Below are 15000 nucleotides of genomic sequence, written 5' to 3' on the forward strand. Positions count from 1 at the left end.
AGATCCTTAATTAAATTTAATACAGTTCAGATTGTGGCAACGTACTCTATTGTGAAAATGCATACCAGACACAGGAAGATAATTCAATTAATTGGATGTATAGTATCAAATCAAACAGAGTTATCTCAAGACACTTACAGGAAACAACGGATTAGTACTTTCCTCCAGGAGCAGCAAACAGGGCCACAGGGAGAGGAAAAGCCCAGACCCAGACCCAGGCTCTTGGTAGGCGGTCTCTGACGGGCCGGTTGGGGTTAGAAATAGCACCTAGCTAGCTTGGTCTTCTACCGTATATTGGTTACGCTAAGAAGTCAACCAATAGCAAAGCCCGTATGGTAATTAACCGACAATCCTTTCCCCATCTGCAAACCAATCATGCCCAAACAAGAGTGAACGTTAGGCTAGCTAGCTAGCTAAGCTAGCTAACGCTAGGTGTTTAACTTAGCTAACAAAACAGGTGGTTTACGTTATCGTCCAAACGTTAACGTTAACGGTAGCTGTATTTGATCCGCTTCATCCGAGGATGAATCCGCTTTGCAAACGTTTATTAACGTTCACTAACTAGCACGTTACTCTCAAAATATGGGACAAAACCTACCGTTATTAAACGTCAACCAGCGGACGACATCGCTCGACCAAATGTCCTTGTTGGCGACCGTGAATTAATCAAAGTAAGCTAGTATTTCATGACACTAAAAACGTGGATTCATCGTGTGAAACGGGGAAAAAAAGCTGCTCATTCTATTTTGAACATAAACTAAAAGTCCGCCCTTGACATGCGCATGCGCTTGGAGGCGCGTCATAGGAGACGCAGGCCAATCAGAAACGAGATAACCCTTCTCTGCCTGCCATGCGCATGGCTTTGCATTAACGCATCTAACATCTACTCTGCTCAGCCTTACATCCATTGCCATAATCAATAATTTTTTTTCCTCCATTTGAACCACGAAACTATCAAACGGAGGTAGCGTGTTTTTTTCGACTTTCGTTTTAATTTAAAAAACGAATAAACGAAAAAACAAAGCTGGCTTTCCGTTTTTGGTTTTTAATTTCAACGATTCAAACGAAAAAATAAACGATCAAAACATACACGGACCACCGAGCTCTTTGGCTTTGTTGTGTGTATTTTCATACATCAGAATCAGAATCAGCTTTATTCGCCAGGTATGAGACACATACGAGGAATTTTACTTTGGAGCATCGTTACTAATAATGTGCTTACACACACAAAACAACCAAAACAGCAATTGTCCTTCACGGTCCTGCTGCATGCAGGTTGGCCTTTAGACAGGTCCCAGGTTCCTGATGAAGATTTGGGACGAGGAAGACCAAAATCGCCAAACCAGGCGCACAGAGTGAAGCTAAAGGCGAGAGCGGGAAAACTCTGTTCAAGACTAATTCAAGAAAAATCATTGTAAACAACATGTGCTCTCTCCACCGGTGGAAGTATCAGATTCTGTTTTTAGCTAAAAAGGAAAGGTTTTGACCATATAAATACGTATTTGTCTAATTCAGCTGGAGGTGAAGGAAGGATAGAGCGGAAAACCTGAGGAGATACCATCTGGTTGTATGAGAAGTACTGGTGGTAGTCTTTGGGATGGAGTGTTCCGCAGGGACCGCATTAGCCTTCTGGTGCTACTGGGGGCCGTAGAAACGGTAGATCCAGGTATTTGGCAAAAGGACATGGACCACGAGTCGTTGGACAGCGGCACCAAGGGTGTCACTTAAAATAGGAGGCAGAGATTGAGTACAGAGGGAAAGTTCGCCGGATTATTCAGAATAAGCCGTAATTCCACAATTAAAATAACACATATAATGTGGTCAGAATGATAGAAGATAAGAATCAGACAGAGAATCCTGTATTGTAAATTTGATTTTTTTGAAAAAAAGGGTAAACCCAGCAAGGTATATGATCAGAAAATCAAAGTGTAAGTATCAAGAACTTATCTTTGTACTGGGACTGAAACTCATGGTGAAGTTACATTATGTTGTGTTGCTGCTGACCTGTTTGCAGATGCGACACAGGGGAGTTGAGAATTGTTGTGATGATAACCAGGCACGGGGGAGTCAGCCGCCTTTAACACGATATGCACACAGCGTGCCGTGCCAAACCGGACGGATGTGGGGTTTCTTTTGCACCAGGGGAGTCTCTACAGAACATGCGGGGGCACTGGAGGGAAGGGCCTGGAGAAGGAAAACAAAGCACGCACAAGCAGGTAAGCAAAACTGTGAGGCTTAATTGGAATGAACTGAACTGAACAGTTGTCAAAGCGACCTTTTACAACATTTCAAAAAAAAGTATGACACAGCATAAACACTTTTCAAATCTGACTTAACATTTTTTTTACACATGTGACAAGATTTAACTACAATCTCGGCCCCTGAGCTCCAAATCAGGCACTGCGGTTCGATAAAGCATATGGAATGTCATACAAACACATACATTGTAAAAGTTATTTGTCTACCTAAAACAATATCGCTCCAAGAATACACCGAGCGAGAGGTCGTTATGCCGTAGAACTCCATTGTGACAACCTGTTGAGAAAACGGGAATGGAATAAAATAAATACAAATTCATGTAAAAAACAAGGAATAAGATTCTTTACGTAATGCGCTCCACCACGAAGGGGAGTTACCCATGGGGGGGGGCTTTTTGACGCAGGGAGTGGGCGCATTGTTGGACGAGATGACGAACTCTGAACCAGCACACACAGTCTCTGATGGGTGAAGGGGTTCAGACAGTCCAGCTGAGGACGACAAAACACAAACGCATCAAAGTAAGATACCAAGTAGAGACACAGAGCCCCGTTATGAACACAGCTTACTCATGGTTCCTCAACAAATGAAAACCAGAGATGGGGGAGCTCAAGCCGAGCAGATCTAGTCTGAAAACTGTGTGGTTTAAAAAGACACAACCCCCAACTAGCGGGTCAAAAGGGCAAAAAGGCCCCAAGAAAATGCCTATAAAAAAGTGATGAAGCGGGCAATAAATATATGAAACATTTACCAGACTTAGTAATAAGTAGGCTAATTTCCTATTCCTACATTAAACCATTTCAATTTTATTTAATTAATTGAAGTTTAGTAGCGTCTTAAAACTCTCACACACTCACTCCACAAACCGCGATGTTAATATAAATGCACAATAAATAGCAATAGTTGGCTTTTGATTTACTCATGTTTGCACATGTGGTGAGTCCTGTATGCCTTGTAATCTGGAAGCCTTTACATGGAAAACACAGCATCTTTATGCACCAATACTCTTCCATAATCAAACTCGGGCTTTCCTTTTCAGGACAGTAAATTTTCCTAGAAGAGTTTTTGTTTTTAAAGTTCCTGTATAATTTCCAGAAGTCAAGGGTGTGACTTTGAACTTGCGTGTTTTGGTCTGAACGTCCACAATGATATTGAAAATACACAGATATAATATATTGTCATTTTTTGCTTGATAAATGATCGTAGTAATTTTCGTTGTGATGAACTTTGTAGAGTGGGTGTCCCTTTTGTTTGCCGGTGCAGTGAGGCGATACACACTAATGGTTTCACATACTCACGGATCTCCAGGTGGATGTAATGTGACAAAGATACGCACCAAGCACCAATAACGAATATTAATGTTAAAAGAAGATGATGCTAGTAATCAAGATTAATGAATTTCAACTATTGTTATAGGGACTGGAAACCAATATTGTTTTGGTGAGTAACACCGAATGATAAAGATAACTGGTTTGTTTATAAGGAACCCCATCTAATGAAAAGTTATCTCAACGCTGATCACCTTGGGGGTCCAGCTCAAATCATTCAGTTTGCTCGGCTTCTACTCTTACTGTCAGCCGTAACTAGCAGCTCATCTGTGCGCTCCCCGCTCTGCTCTGGACATTACAGGAGCCTGCAGCGATAGGAGCGTTGAAGGGTTCGGAGGCTTCCTCTGACGGATACGACTCCATTTGCTCTGTAGTCACCAGCATCTTGGAAAGATCCTGGCTTGCGTGCAGGCTCTATAATGCGGGTGCTGGTAGACTGTGGAGGGCAGGACACGATGAGCTTCGGCTGTGAAAGCGCGTTGGCTGTCCACTAAACCAGAGTAGGAGGGGGCAGAGTCTTTGAGCAGCTGTGCGTTTTCGGCGTCCGTCCAGTTCTGAGTCTGTTAGGAGAGGAGATCGGTAGACCTGCGGGACAGGGAAAACACAGATGAGCATGGTACAAATAATAAAAACATCTAGGACAACACTGCCTTAACTAAACGCAGTCCAGCTGGCAGCAATTAATTCTTCTGGGCAACTTAAATAGCTTCCATGTAAATTTTTTGCTAACAGATTAAGTTCAGTCAGTTCAAAAGTAAAAAGCCAAAGATTGCTGTTTCGACCTATCAAATGTCAAGATTGTACTTCGTGATTTTTTTTAAATGATTGTGTCGCTGACTGTCTTTGGGTTTTGTTACTGTGGGTCAAACAAAACAAACCATTGAAGACAACCAGATGGACTCGGAGAACCTACCTGGGGATGAACATTTCATTAAACACTACAAAAGATAGCTAGGTACCGGTTCGGGGAAAGTAATCCCTGATGGGGCAAAGAGGCATGCCAGCAGGCATGAGCAGAAAGGGTTCTGTGAAAGGTGACAAAAGGGGGAAATGCACAGGATGGTCATTAAGCTCCTGCCTTAAAAAACAGCAGAGATGTGACTTCAGAACGGTCATCGTGAAGCCACCTGATACGGCCACAAACATCACGATCGTCCTGCAGAGGGTCTTAGGAACAACCGCGGAGTAGGGGTAGTCTTGAACTTTCCCCGTCATCCATATCAGGATCCCCTTCAATAGGCTTCCCCTGCCCCCCCTTCACCTCAGATGCTATGGAGTGCTGAGCTCATCGCTCGTCTTCTCCATGAGGAATGAGGGGAGACAGGCAGAGGCGGTGAAAGGAATGGGTACGGGAAAATGGTGAGGGGGTGGAGGTCTTTGTGTCTGCGATTCCAGTGTCTTTTAGGACAGAGGAATGTAAGTTGGGGTTAGGATCGTCTTGGAGAGGTCTATATCTCCATTTTTGGATGAAGACTCAGACAGAACCCTCTCCTCAGCTTGGTCCTAAAGTGCAAAGTCTCAGTTGCCGCGTTTTCTCCTGACTCTCTCAATTTGTCTCGTGCACTCTCCTCTTTGCATCCTCATCATCCACAGAGGCACCTCCAGCGGCAGGGGACGAGGTGCGCTGGGACAAACTTGGGCGGCATGCAAACTCATCCATGAGGAAGGGAGATTATCCAGATGGGAGTGGTATGCCAAAACAAAACATCAGCATGATGATCTACTTCACGCCTGCCTTGGTTTTTTGTACAGCTCTACTCTGAGGCACCACGCAGTTTGATGGAGCACCAAGATGGGAGGACAACCCTCAAAGAACCTCAGAGTCTTCACTTCATCTGGAAGGCTGGAAAAGAAAAAAAAAACCATCAGGATTAGTTTAAGGGGTGCTGTAGTTCAGTACTCACAGTAGAATTCATTGAGAGGAAGGAGGTGTGCTTGCTACTATTGGCACAAGGTGAAGGGCTGCATGTTAGAATGAGGCAGTTCACGAGAGGTCTGGTGAGGAGCTGGTACATGGACATCACCAGGTCTCCCTGGGTCATACGACTCACCGTCCAAGACTTGCTAAATAGCAAGAAGAAGAAAAAGGAAAAGTGATTAACGTTGGCAAAAACACTGGGAGCCGACCTTCGATTTAATGAGATTTATAGTTAATTATTCTGTTTAATGCCTACATGTTTGATAAAATCTGTGTTTAATTAAAAAAACAACGTATATGAATGAATGTTAATGGAACACGTGTTCCCTGAACCTAATTTTGAGCAACAGAGGGCAGAGCCGCCATAAAGCGGAAACAAACTGCATTGTCATTTGTGCGGTAGATACCGATGTTTAGGAATCGGAGCCATATTAGCACGATTATATTATATTATTTAAGGGGTGATGTTGTATAATGACAGAAGAAACCCAAACCAAGAGGAGGCCATGAAACAAAAGGATAGATAAATGGTTAACTGAAAACTTAGAAATCTGTATCAAAGAATAGTTAGTATTATTGTTAATTTAATAGTGTTCCTACTATACTGAACGATTGGACGTGTGACAGTGTGATGGGGCCACCCGTGTTGCTCAGCAGCATGTCCTGAAGCGATACGAGGACAACGTCTTCTCCACTAACACCAGGGTAGGAAGCACGTATACTATGCGTTGCACATAGTCTTCAAAAACTTCTCGTTCCTGAGGGAGAGACAAAGAAAAATCATTTCTAAGTGTCAGAAAGTACAGAAAATGCACAAAGGGTTTCTTTAGTTAGTGAATTTACTGACCGTAGCACCATGGGGTCGATGCAGGCAAAATAACCCCATGTCTACTCCTGTAAGATACTCTATGGAAGCACTTCAGCAGCAGGATTGGGGTTTCTTGATGTAGAGGTTCATCTGATTAAGGTCAGACAAATATCAGGATTTCAGTCAATATCAAACCACTCAACAAGCTGTTCTATCGGTATTTGAACTAATAAGAACTTGAGCGCACCTTCTGTGGGCAATGTTCTTGGTGCATACAAAGCCGGTACCACCGCCGAGTCAAACTTTCCTGCCCCAGAAATATGAAGCGCAAATGGAGATTAAGTTTTAGATTCTGACAACATGAAGCAGAGGGTCAGCTAATAAACGTCAATTGACAAATAAAGGACGTGTATAATTTCAAAGAGTGACACTTGACTACGTTTGCTGATTGATGATGGTGTCTGACATCTTGCTGTGGACAGCTGCGGATGTCCATGTCGTCACGCAGTTGCGAACGCGGGCCGACTGGTCGGGAAACCTGTCGAACCACGGTACAACTAATGTCACGCCAGGAAAGAGACAAGGACTCGCTGTAGAGCAGCTGCTGCAGCAGCGCCATCCATGGGGCCGTGGTTGGGTGCAGAGCTGGCCACCCGGAGGACAGAGCAGCAGATGGTTAGACGAAAAAAAAAAAACAGGGGTACTCACAGAAACATTCTCAAGTTACCATCATGTGAAGGTTTGTGCTCTGTGGAGACCACCTGTTATTGTGTGTCTCTGCAAACTTCAGGTAGGTTTTCTTCTTAACTGAAGAGAAGTGCTAAAAATCTTGACCTTTTGGCAATTTGAAGGGGCCTTATACCGATTTCTGACATTTATAGACTAAATAAGCGGAGAGGAAACTACAACAAGCTAATACTATGATGTATAATATCACTGGACATTAACAGAGGGGTATTATCTCCACTCACAGCAGATTCCATGGCCTTCCTCCTCTCAGTTCTCCTCTTGAGCTGATCCAGAGAGCTGTGGTGCCAACCCAGTGGAGTAAAACAGCATCTGTTGGCCTTTCCTCACCCGACGGTTGAACAGAGGAAGAGACTCTGCAGTATGTGAAATCAGGAGGAGCTGAGCAGGTTTGCTTAATCATCAAATTTAATTGTAAAGCAACTTTTAAACAAGGGTCATTGCAAACACAAAGGTTCACATTTTAATACAGCAGAGACAGTAGCTATGGCCACCAATTAGGGGCGCCAAAACTCCAAGAAGCTGCAGGACATAGCGAATGTCAGTCCCATCTCCTCCACCAACCACGCACGCAAGCACGCAAGGCAGCACGCACGCAGGTAATTAAAGCTTTGATTGGTGAGGAAACATCATCATTGAAAAAGCAATAAAACAGAGCAAAAACCCAAACCTTAACTGGTTAGGCAATTCAAAAGTTTGTATGAAGAAATCCATAAGGAGTGCAGAGAACTACCTCTGATGAAGGCATCAATAAACAATATTCTGGCCTCATCCTCAGAGAAAAGATTCAGCTGAAAGAGGAGAGCGAGCTTGTTAGGAGGTGTAGACTGTAGTGTATAACACATCTAATCACGTATTAAAAACAAGTGTGTGAAAAAAGGTGAGAGCGAGACGGACTATTGTGCCTTGGTAAAATTACTTGGTAGCAAGCAGAAGGCACGTGTGGATACTTGGACTGTTTCTTGATGTGAAGTTGACTGTTTTGCTCCATGTTGAGTGTTGATAGAGGCAGTGAGTCACGTCCACCAACTGACTGGGGAAACTGTGACAGATGTTCGCTTGCTGGGGCGCGCAGAGTCTGGACAGAGGAGCACATGTCAGTGAGAGCGGTGGGATTTTTTTTAAATCACGAAACAAAGCAAAGCTACTTGTACAGAGGCATCGCTAGGGTTTTACGGAGTCTTGTAATTGCGGTTTGTTTTGTGTGAAGGCGTCGTCAAGGATGGTCCTAAAATTTCATTGTGCAAGTTTGCAATGACATTAAAGGAATGTCTATATATGTTTTAAAGCATATAAGACATGAGAACAATATCGGCAGGGTGTACTCGCTCTCGTCTGCGAGCTGCTCTGTGTCGCTGTCCATCAAACTTTGATGTCCTTGAAACCAGGACGGCTCTGATGTCCCTCTACGGAGTTCACACTATCGCTGTCTGGAGACTCTTTTTTTTTTTTTTTTGCGGCGTTTATGAGAATCTGTAATCTAGAGACCAAGAGAGAGATGTCATCAGCATAGTGATATCTCCTTAGTGTTATCAGAAGACCCCGTTGGACGCAATCAATATCAACACTGATCTGTTGGAGTAGTTGCGGCAAATAAAAAACAATTTGGTGATTTGAAAAGGTCTTTTCCAGTGCGCCCAAGTGTTTCACATAAGCCGCCCATTCACGGGAAATATATGAATTACAAATTTTTAGGTCGTAGAATGTATATCATGATTTTTCTCACAAAGTTAATGTTTATTGCACACTAAACCATGACAAAACAAATTGGCAGTACCAAAACATAGATATTAAACATTTATATAGATTTTATAGCAATACAAATTATGCAGATTGAGCATAACCACAAAGCCTTAAACATAGAGGCTTCAATTGAAGGGAAGAGGGAGAATTTCAGGCGCATTACTTTTTTTTTTTTTAGTACGGTTGTAATGCAGTCGCTTCATAAATCAAATTAGAATCAAAATCATAAAAAAAAACTAAAAGAGTAATCTGGCAGGCTGTTAACGCCATCACAAATGTTACCTGGAGCGGCGGTAGGAGCATACTCATCCTGGAAAACAGTGGCGTGTGTGGACGCAGTAAAAACAGCGGACCATCCACCATGCCTGGGCCAATGGCAATGGCCTGGCCTGCAACACACAAACATCAGGACGGGAGGGGGGACCGGAAAAGATAATTAACTTACACCTTGACGTGCCCATGGCATCTGGAAGTACGAGAGATATTAAAAAACATTTGTGATCTTAAAGTCTGCACGATGTACTTGATTAGTTCATCTGTAAAACAAGAGACAGCATACTTATATCTAATCTAAATAACAAAAACAACTAAGTAGGAAAGCAACACTTTGGCCAGCACAAGAGACATCTAACTAACTAACTAAATAAAATAAACTACTAACTACACTGACAACTACTGAACTAACTAAATAACTAATCATTACAATCACTGGGTCCAAGTGTAAAAAAGTCGGCCTGATGGGAACGGATGAGCCCATATATGATACCATTTTCTCTTGCATAGGAAAAAACCTTTTGGCCAGCATTCAAAGGCACGTTGGCAGATGATAATATAGTTACCAGCAAGAAATCATAGTTATCTGTAAGTAAAGCGAAGTTCAGATTTTGAGAAATAAGCTTGTTGGTTTTGTGGCAAGACATTAGGCAAGAAGATCAATCACAAACTTCACATCTCTTTGCTAATATGAAGCAACGGACTGCAACGATCGGAGCATAAATTCGCAAAATAGGAAGTTATTGTATGTCTCCTTTGGGACCCTCTTGTGACCCCCCCCGAGAACGATTTGGAGAAAGGGACCAGACATTAAATAAGAAAAACATCAAACATCCGTCTAAGGTAAACACAACAACCAGCCAAGGCAATTAGACCACCTAGGTACAGAAAAGTATTCGAAATCAAAGGCATTCATCTTAAAACAACACACGTAAGAACACAATGAATCAAAAACAGTCACCGTACAGGTTAAAAGCGCACACCTGCTGTGCCTCCCAGTATCTTTCTGTCTATCTTCCAGGAGTTGTCCATTGATTAGTTAACGGGCACAGGAACAATAGCATGAGCTTAAGCTCCAGCTTTATCTTTAACACTTTACAAGCACTTTAAAATACCTTATTTGATGCCATTTGGTACTCGTCTACCCCTTAATCATTGACATCTTTGTCGTATTCTGTGTGGCTTACTTGCTTGTGTGTTTTTGTTTTTTGCGTTATTGAAAAAAATGCGGCTGCTCTACAACAAAATTTCCACGTTGTGGGATGAATAAAAGTATAAATTAGCATCTATCTATCTATTTAAAAGAGATATTCAATCTTCTCATCTACTCTTGGCAAGAAAGCGATTTACCATTGAATTCCACCAACTGTCTAAATATTCCTTGAATATTCCTCTAACGACACTTAACACGACACAAGTAAACAGAAAGAGATGCTACCTGGGGAGATGGTGCCATTCCGTAGCAGCCAGTTGACAAGCTCTTTTCCCACACTGCAGTTGGGGTAGGTCCTCAGCCCAGTATCTGGGGTCCTGGAACTCCATCCCTGGGTGTTGTGGCAGAGTTCGTCCACAAGTCTTCAGCTGGGGAGGAGTCCTGCAGGATGTCCGGAATGGGTATAATGGAAAAATACATCTATATAAGATATACAATAAGATGTTTTTTTGCCGATTGGAGACAACAAAAACTGTTTGAACACATACAACATAAACTTTAAGTTGATTTTGCCCGAACTTACTAGCACACATCGCTTATTACACATAAGCAGTTACAAGACTTGATGATGACTGAGGATAAATGTTTAGCTGCTAAGAGGCTCCACTGTGGTCACCCGCGATCTCTGTGTCTGTATGCTGTTTGATGCTGAGCAGGTAGTGTACAGTGGGTTTTCGGTGGAACAGCGCTGCCCAAAATTACACTCCGAGAGCAGTGAGAGGTGAACCAAAAACCGAGGTGAAAAGGTTTTAAATAAAGCGGAAACAAGTTTTTTTTTAACATGAGTTGAAAACTTAAAGCTCAAAAGCCGAAGAAAAGCGGGCAGATTCAGCTGGAGAATTCTCTGTAGGTTCATCACGAACAAGGGACCTCTTTCAACATTGCACATTTGATATATTGTTAGGATAAAAACAATATTGGGTTATAGACGCTTTGAAAAAAAAGGGGGATGAGAATCAGTGAAAAGAAAGACCAGCCACCAGTAGGAGTTTCCTTCCCTTCACTGTGGTCCAGCTTGGTGCCGGTCTTGGGCCCAGCAGGCTCGGCGGTTGGCGGCGGATCGAGCGTAGTAGGAAGGAACCATGGAGGTCCCCAGAGCGGTCCAGGGGACAGGTTGGTCACACTGGCCGAACTGTGGATGAGACAAACACAGGGCCGTTCACACCACAGGTGGACAAAATATCGATACGGAAAAATAGCTGTCTTTCCTGTGCCAGCCTAAAATAAATCGGTACACGGGCAACCAAATATCAAGGTTTAATAATGATATAGGTGCTTCTGGATAGATTTCCCTTCTCCCAGGGTGACAACTTATGGCTTCTCGGAGGTGGCGGCTCAAGGCGAACGAGGGGAAACTTGAATAAGTTGAGAAGACGAACAAGAGGAGGTTCTCACTGTAAGGCGGGCCAGCAGTTTGAGCACCCATAGTGCTCTTTTAGTTCTGTAATTTAATTTACAGACATAAAAAAAACAGGCTATGCCGAATTGTGCTTTTTTTCCAAACAATTTGGACTTGCAGTGGATAAAGAACGAAAACACATGAGGGGTTTTGAGGCGTTTTGTATTCAAGTAGACCGTGATCCTGATGTTCATTATAGGCTTGTCTCGTGATATCATCGGTGGGTTGTGTTATCTTATTGTGAAGCATTGATCGTGCTATCATATCGCGAGGTATCTGTGATTCCCAACCCCAGTTCACATTGCTGGCTTGACCTACGTACTAAACCCACTGGAGATATTGCTCCACAAGCGACCAAAGCAAAGTGAGTGGAAACCTTTTCCTCGCAGGCGATTTGCCGGATGTCGTTTGTAGGGTTGGTTCAGTCGTGAAGTCAGGCCACTGTTCTGCTGTTCTTGAATCATACTGAGTAAGAGAGAGAGAGAGAGAGAGAGAGATAGAGAGAGAGGAGAGAGAGAGGGAGAGAGAGATGAGCGAGAGGACGACACCCCCCCTGAGGTGTAAATACACCCTCCACCGCATGGAGGCACCCATCTCCCCTCAACACATATAATACAATCATTATCCAAATAATACACTACCACGTTATGTGATAAATATGCTTACAGCCCTAGAACGCTTTTACACAGACAGCAAAAAGATCGAAAGATGTGAAAATGAATTAAACAAAAAAGCAAAGACTCACTTCTTTTCTCATCCCAATAGGAGTTTTTCTATGCCGGAGGACGAGAGAGAGAGAGGGACACAGATTGTCTTTGGGCAGGTTAATAGAGAAAAATAAGCCGGACCTCACGATCAAAAACAACAGCAGAAGGAAACAAGCTCAGGGATATAAAACTTCATGAACTTTGTCGTATTAAACAAAGAGTCTTTAAAACATTCATGTAACAAATAAAGCTGTGTGGCATCGTTAATGATCTTAAAAAAAAGGAAATCAACAATTAGTGAAAAAAGGTACTTGCAGGAAGGATTAGACCAGTTTTTCATGCTTTGCTAAAGCTTCCAAAAATTAGATGTTCCGCTGTTGCTTCTTTAATTAATAATTAGACGGACAGTTTTCCAACCAGCACGGTTGGCTGGACAGATCACAGCTGCCAAACATCCAGCGAGTTCTTCATATCTTACTTTATGAGTCCTACTTCATGCTGTTGCCAGTTATTCCTTCTCAGTCAGGGCTAAGATCAAAACAGCCAGGCTCTGATTCAGTTATGAGTCTTGACCATGCACAGGGTACAGGACATACGTACAAAGCCCACACTCACCACGTTTGAAAAAAAGCAGAAATCAAGACAGAAAAAGAGCAAGCACAGATGGACGACGACTAGAAGAAAAAACCGAGGCAGCGTGTGTCCATCATGACATGACAAAATCGTAAGGACAAAGGAAACAAATTCGGGACAACAGCAACCGAGATGTGAAAGTTAGGATTTTGGTTGGCATGTACACAGGCACCATGAGGAGTGGAGGTAGGGCGGGCCAATGAGACCATACACACTATTTCGTTCTATCATGATGTCAACAAAAAAATGCAGTCAACTGGGCTTAAAGAACGTTTGACAGAAAAAAACAAGCTGTCTCGTGATCTGTATCTGTATACCCCATTTGAAATTAACTACGGTATATATCGGGATGTGAAAAGATAGGAAGTGCACGTCCCAGCCATAAAGTCACATGTATGTCCAGGTTATCATAATTTTTGTATGCTACCAACTCTTGCTTATTACTCTCAATTCACCTTCAATTGAATTTACGGTCATTACACTTGCAATATTGTTTCTTATATACATGGCAACAGCACTTTAAATACTTTATTTGACCGCCATTTTGCTTACTGTTCAGTCTGCAATAATAATTGTCTATTGTTTTCTTGACTGGATTTCTTGTGTGTTTACTGTTGTGTGTTTGTTTTTTGCGTATGAGAAATGCTGCTGCTTGAATACAAAAGTCCCCGGTGTGGGAGAATAAAGTTAATCTAATTAATCTAGGTGGAGGATTTTACAAGCCGGTGGAGGAAATGAAGAATGAGGAATAAGGCATGAGGGCTTATTTATGATTCTATTTGAGTGGGGAAATAAATCTGGTAACTTTAACAATCATCACAAGGTGATTCACAGTCAAACACAATGTAAATAATACAAACATGTTTGTATTGTTTTTTCTATGTAGGCAATTTGGCAGCAGGGTGTGTGTGGTGTTCACCTTTGCCAGGTCGGTCTTCATCCGGAAGTTTACCTGCTGGCATTACGTCACCCACAGGTGTCCGGGCTCGCTGGATCCAACACCATACAGAGCAGGGCGAGTCAGACCAGGGCGCTTAGGTCCTCTCCCAATGGAGCAGAGTCCGCTGCGAATGAGCGTGTTAGCGCTATCTACGGCAAGTAGTGCAGGCCCGAAGGTCTCCTGGGTTCAGAGAACAAGTCCCGAGAGACAAAGAAACAACAGGGAGAACGACAGACGTGTTTGAATTGGTTTCACTCACAAACTAAATGACTCAGGATGTATGATGACACGCGAACTTAAAGAGGACAGGGCCTTTAATTTACCTTTAAGGAAGAGGGGTACCAGGAAATTTATATTAGGCTTTTATTGTGAAACCTTTGCAGGGTCGTATTACGGAAATATTCAGTGACACGCGTAGGGGTGTGGCAGAGTGATCCAGCATTACCCAAAGAGAAGCAACAACTCGCAAAAGTAATATATATTATGACATATAATACAATACATGATAATTTTTGGATATGTTATAAGGTTATACAAAAAAAACACAAACATGGGGGGATGGGGTAGCTTGTTGCCTCCCAGTTTAAAAGGATTAGACGTTAGCATGAGTGTGGAAAATGCTATGCTCACATCGGACATTATTTGGTGCGAGAGCTGAGATTTCTGTGTTACTTTACGCCAAAGTCGGACAGACTGGGTCGGGTTTTAGAACTGGGGCAATATATCGACGGAATTAGTGAAGTGGGCCCTGTGCACAACCTTCAACTGTATAAGCCAATGTTCGCGGCTGTGAAGAAGTGGTGTAGATCCAAAATGGATCCGTCACATTGGCTATTCTGTTTAAACTACTCCAAGAGGGAGTCCCGGGCTCTCTTAAGTGTTCAGTGAGGTTGTGGGCTGATATTGTGATGAGATCATAAATCCGCCCAGATAAATCTTTACGATGACGTTTCAATGCAAGGCTATCTCAGTATGCGATTGGGTGGTGTATCTGGGAATGACCAATATTGTCTTTTTTGTAAGCTCATGACCAAA

At 42.8% G+C, this 15000-nt stretch overlaps 1 long non-coding RNA gene across 1 annotated transcript in view; it reads right to left on the reverse strand.

The window, feature by feature from the left end:
• LOC116688948 (uncharacterized) overlaps window positions 1–777 on the reverse strand; it is a 5700-nt gene extending 4923 nt beyond the window's left edge. The window contains exon 1 of the long non-coding RNA XR_004331893.1: window positions 599–777. This is a non-coding gene — a long non-coding RNA (uncharacterized LOC116688948). The remainder of the gene's footprint in view (window positions 1–598) is intronic.
• Between the last annotated feature and the right edge of the window lie 14223 nt (window positions 778–15000).

This window comes from Etheostoma spectabile, chromosome 5 (assembly GCF_008692095.1).
Source record: "Etheostoma spectabile isolate EspeVRDwgs_2016 chromosome 5, UIUC_Espe_1.0, whole genome shotgun sequence".
Taxonomy (NCBI): domain Eukaryota; kingdom Metazoa; phylum Chordata; class Actinopteri; order Perciformes; family Percidae; genus Etheostoma; species Etheostoma spectabile.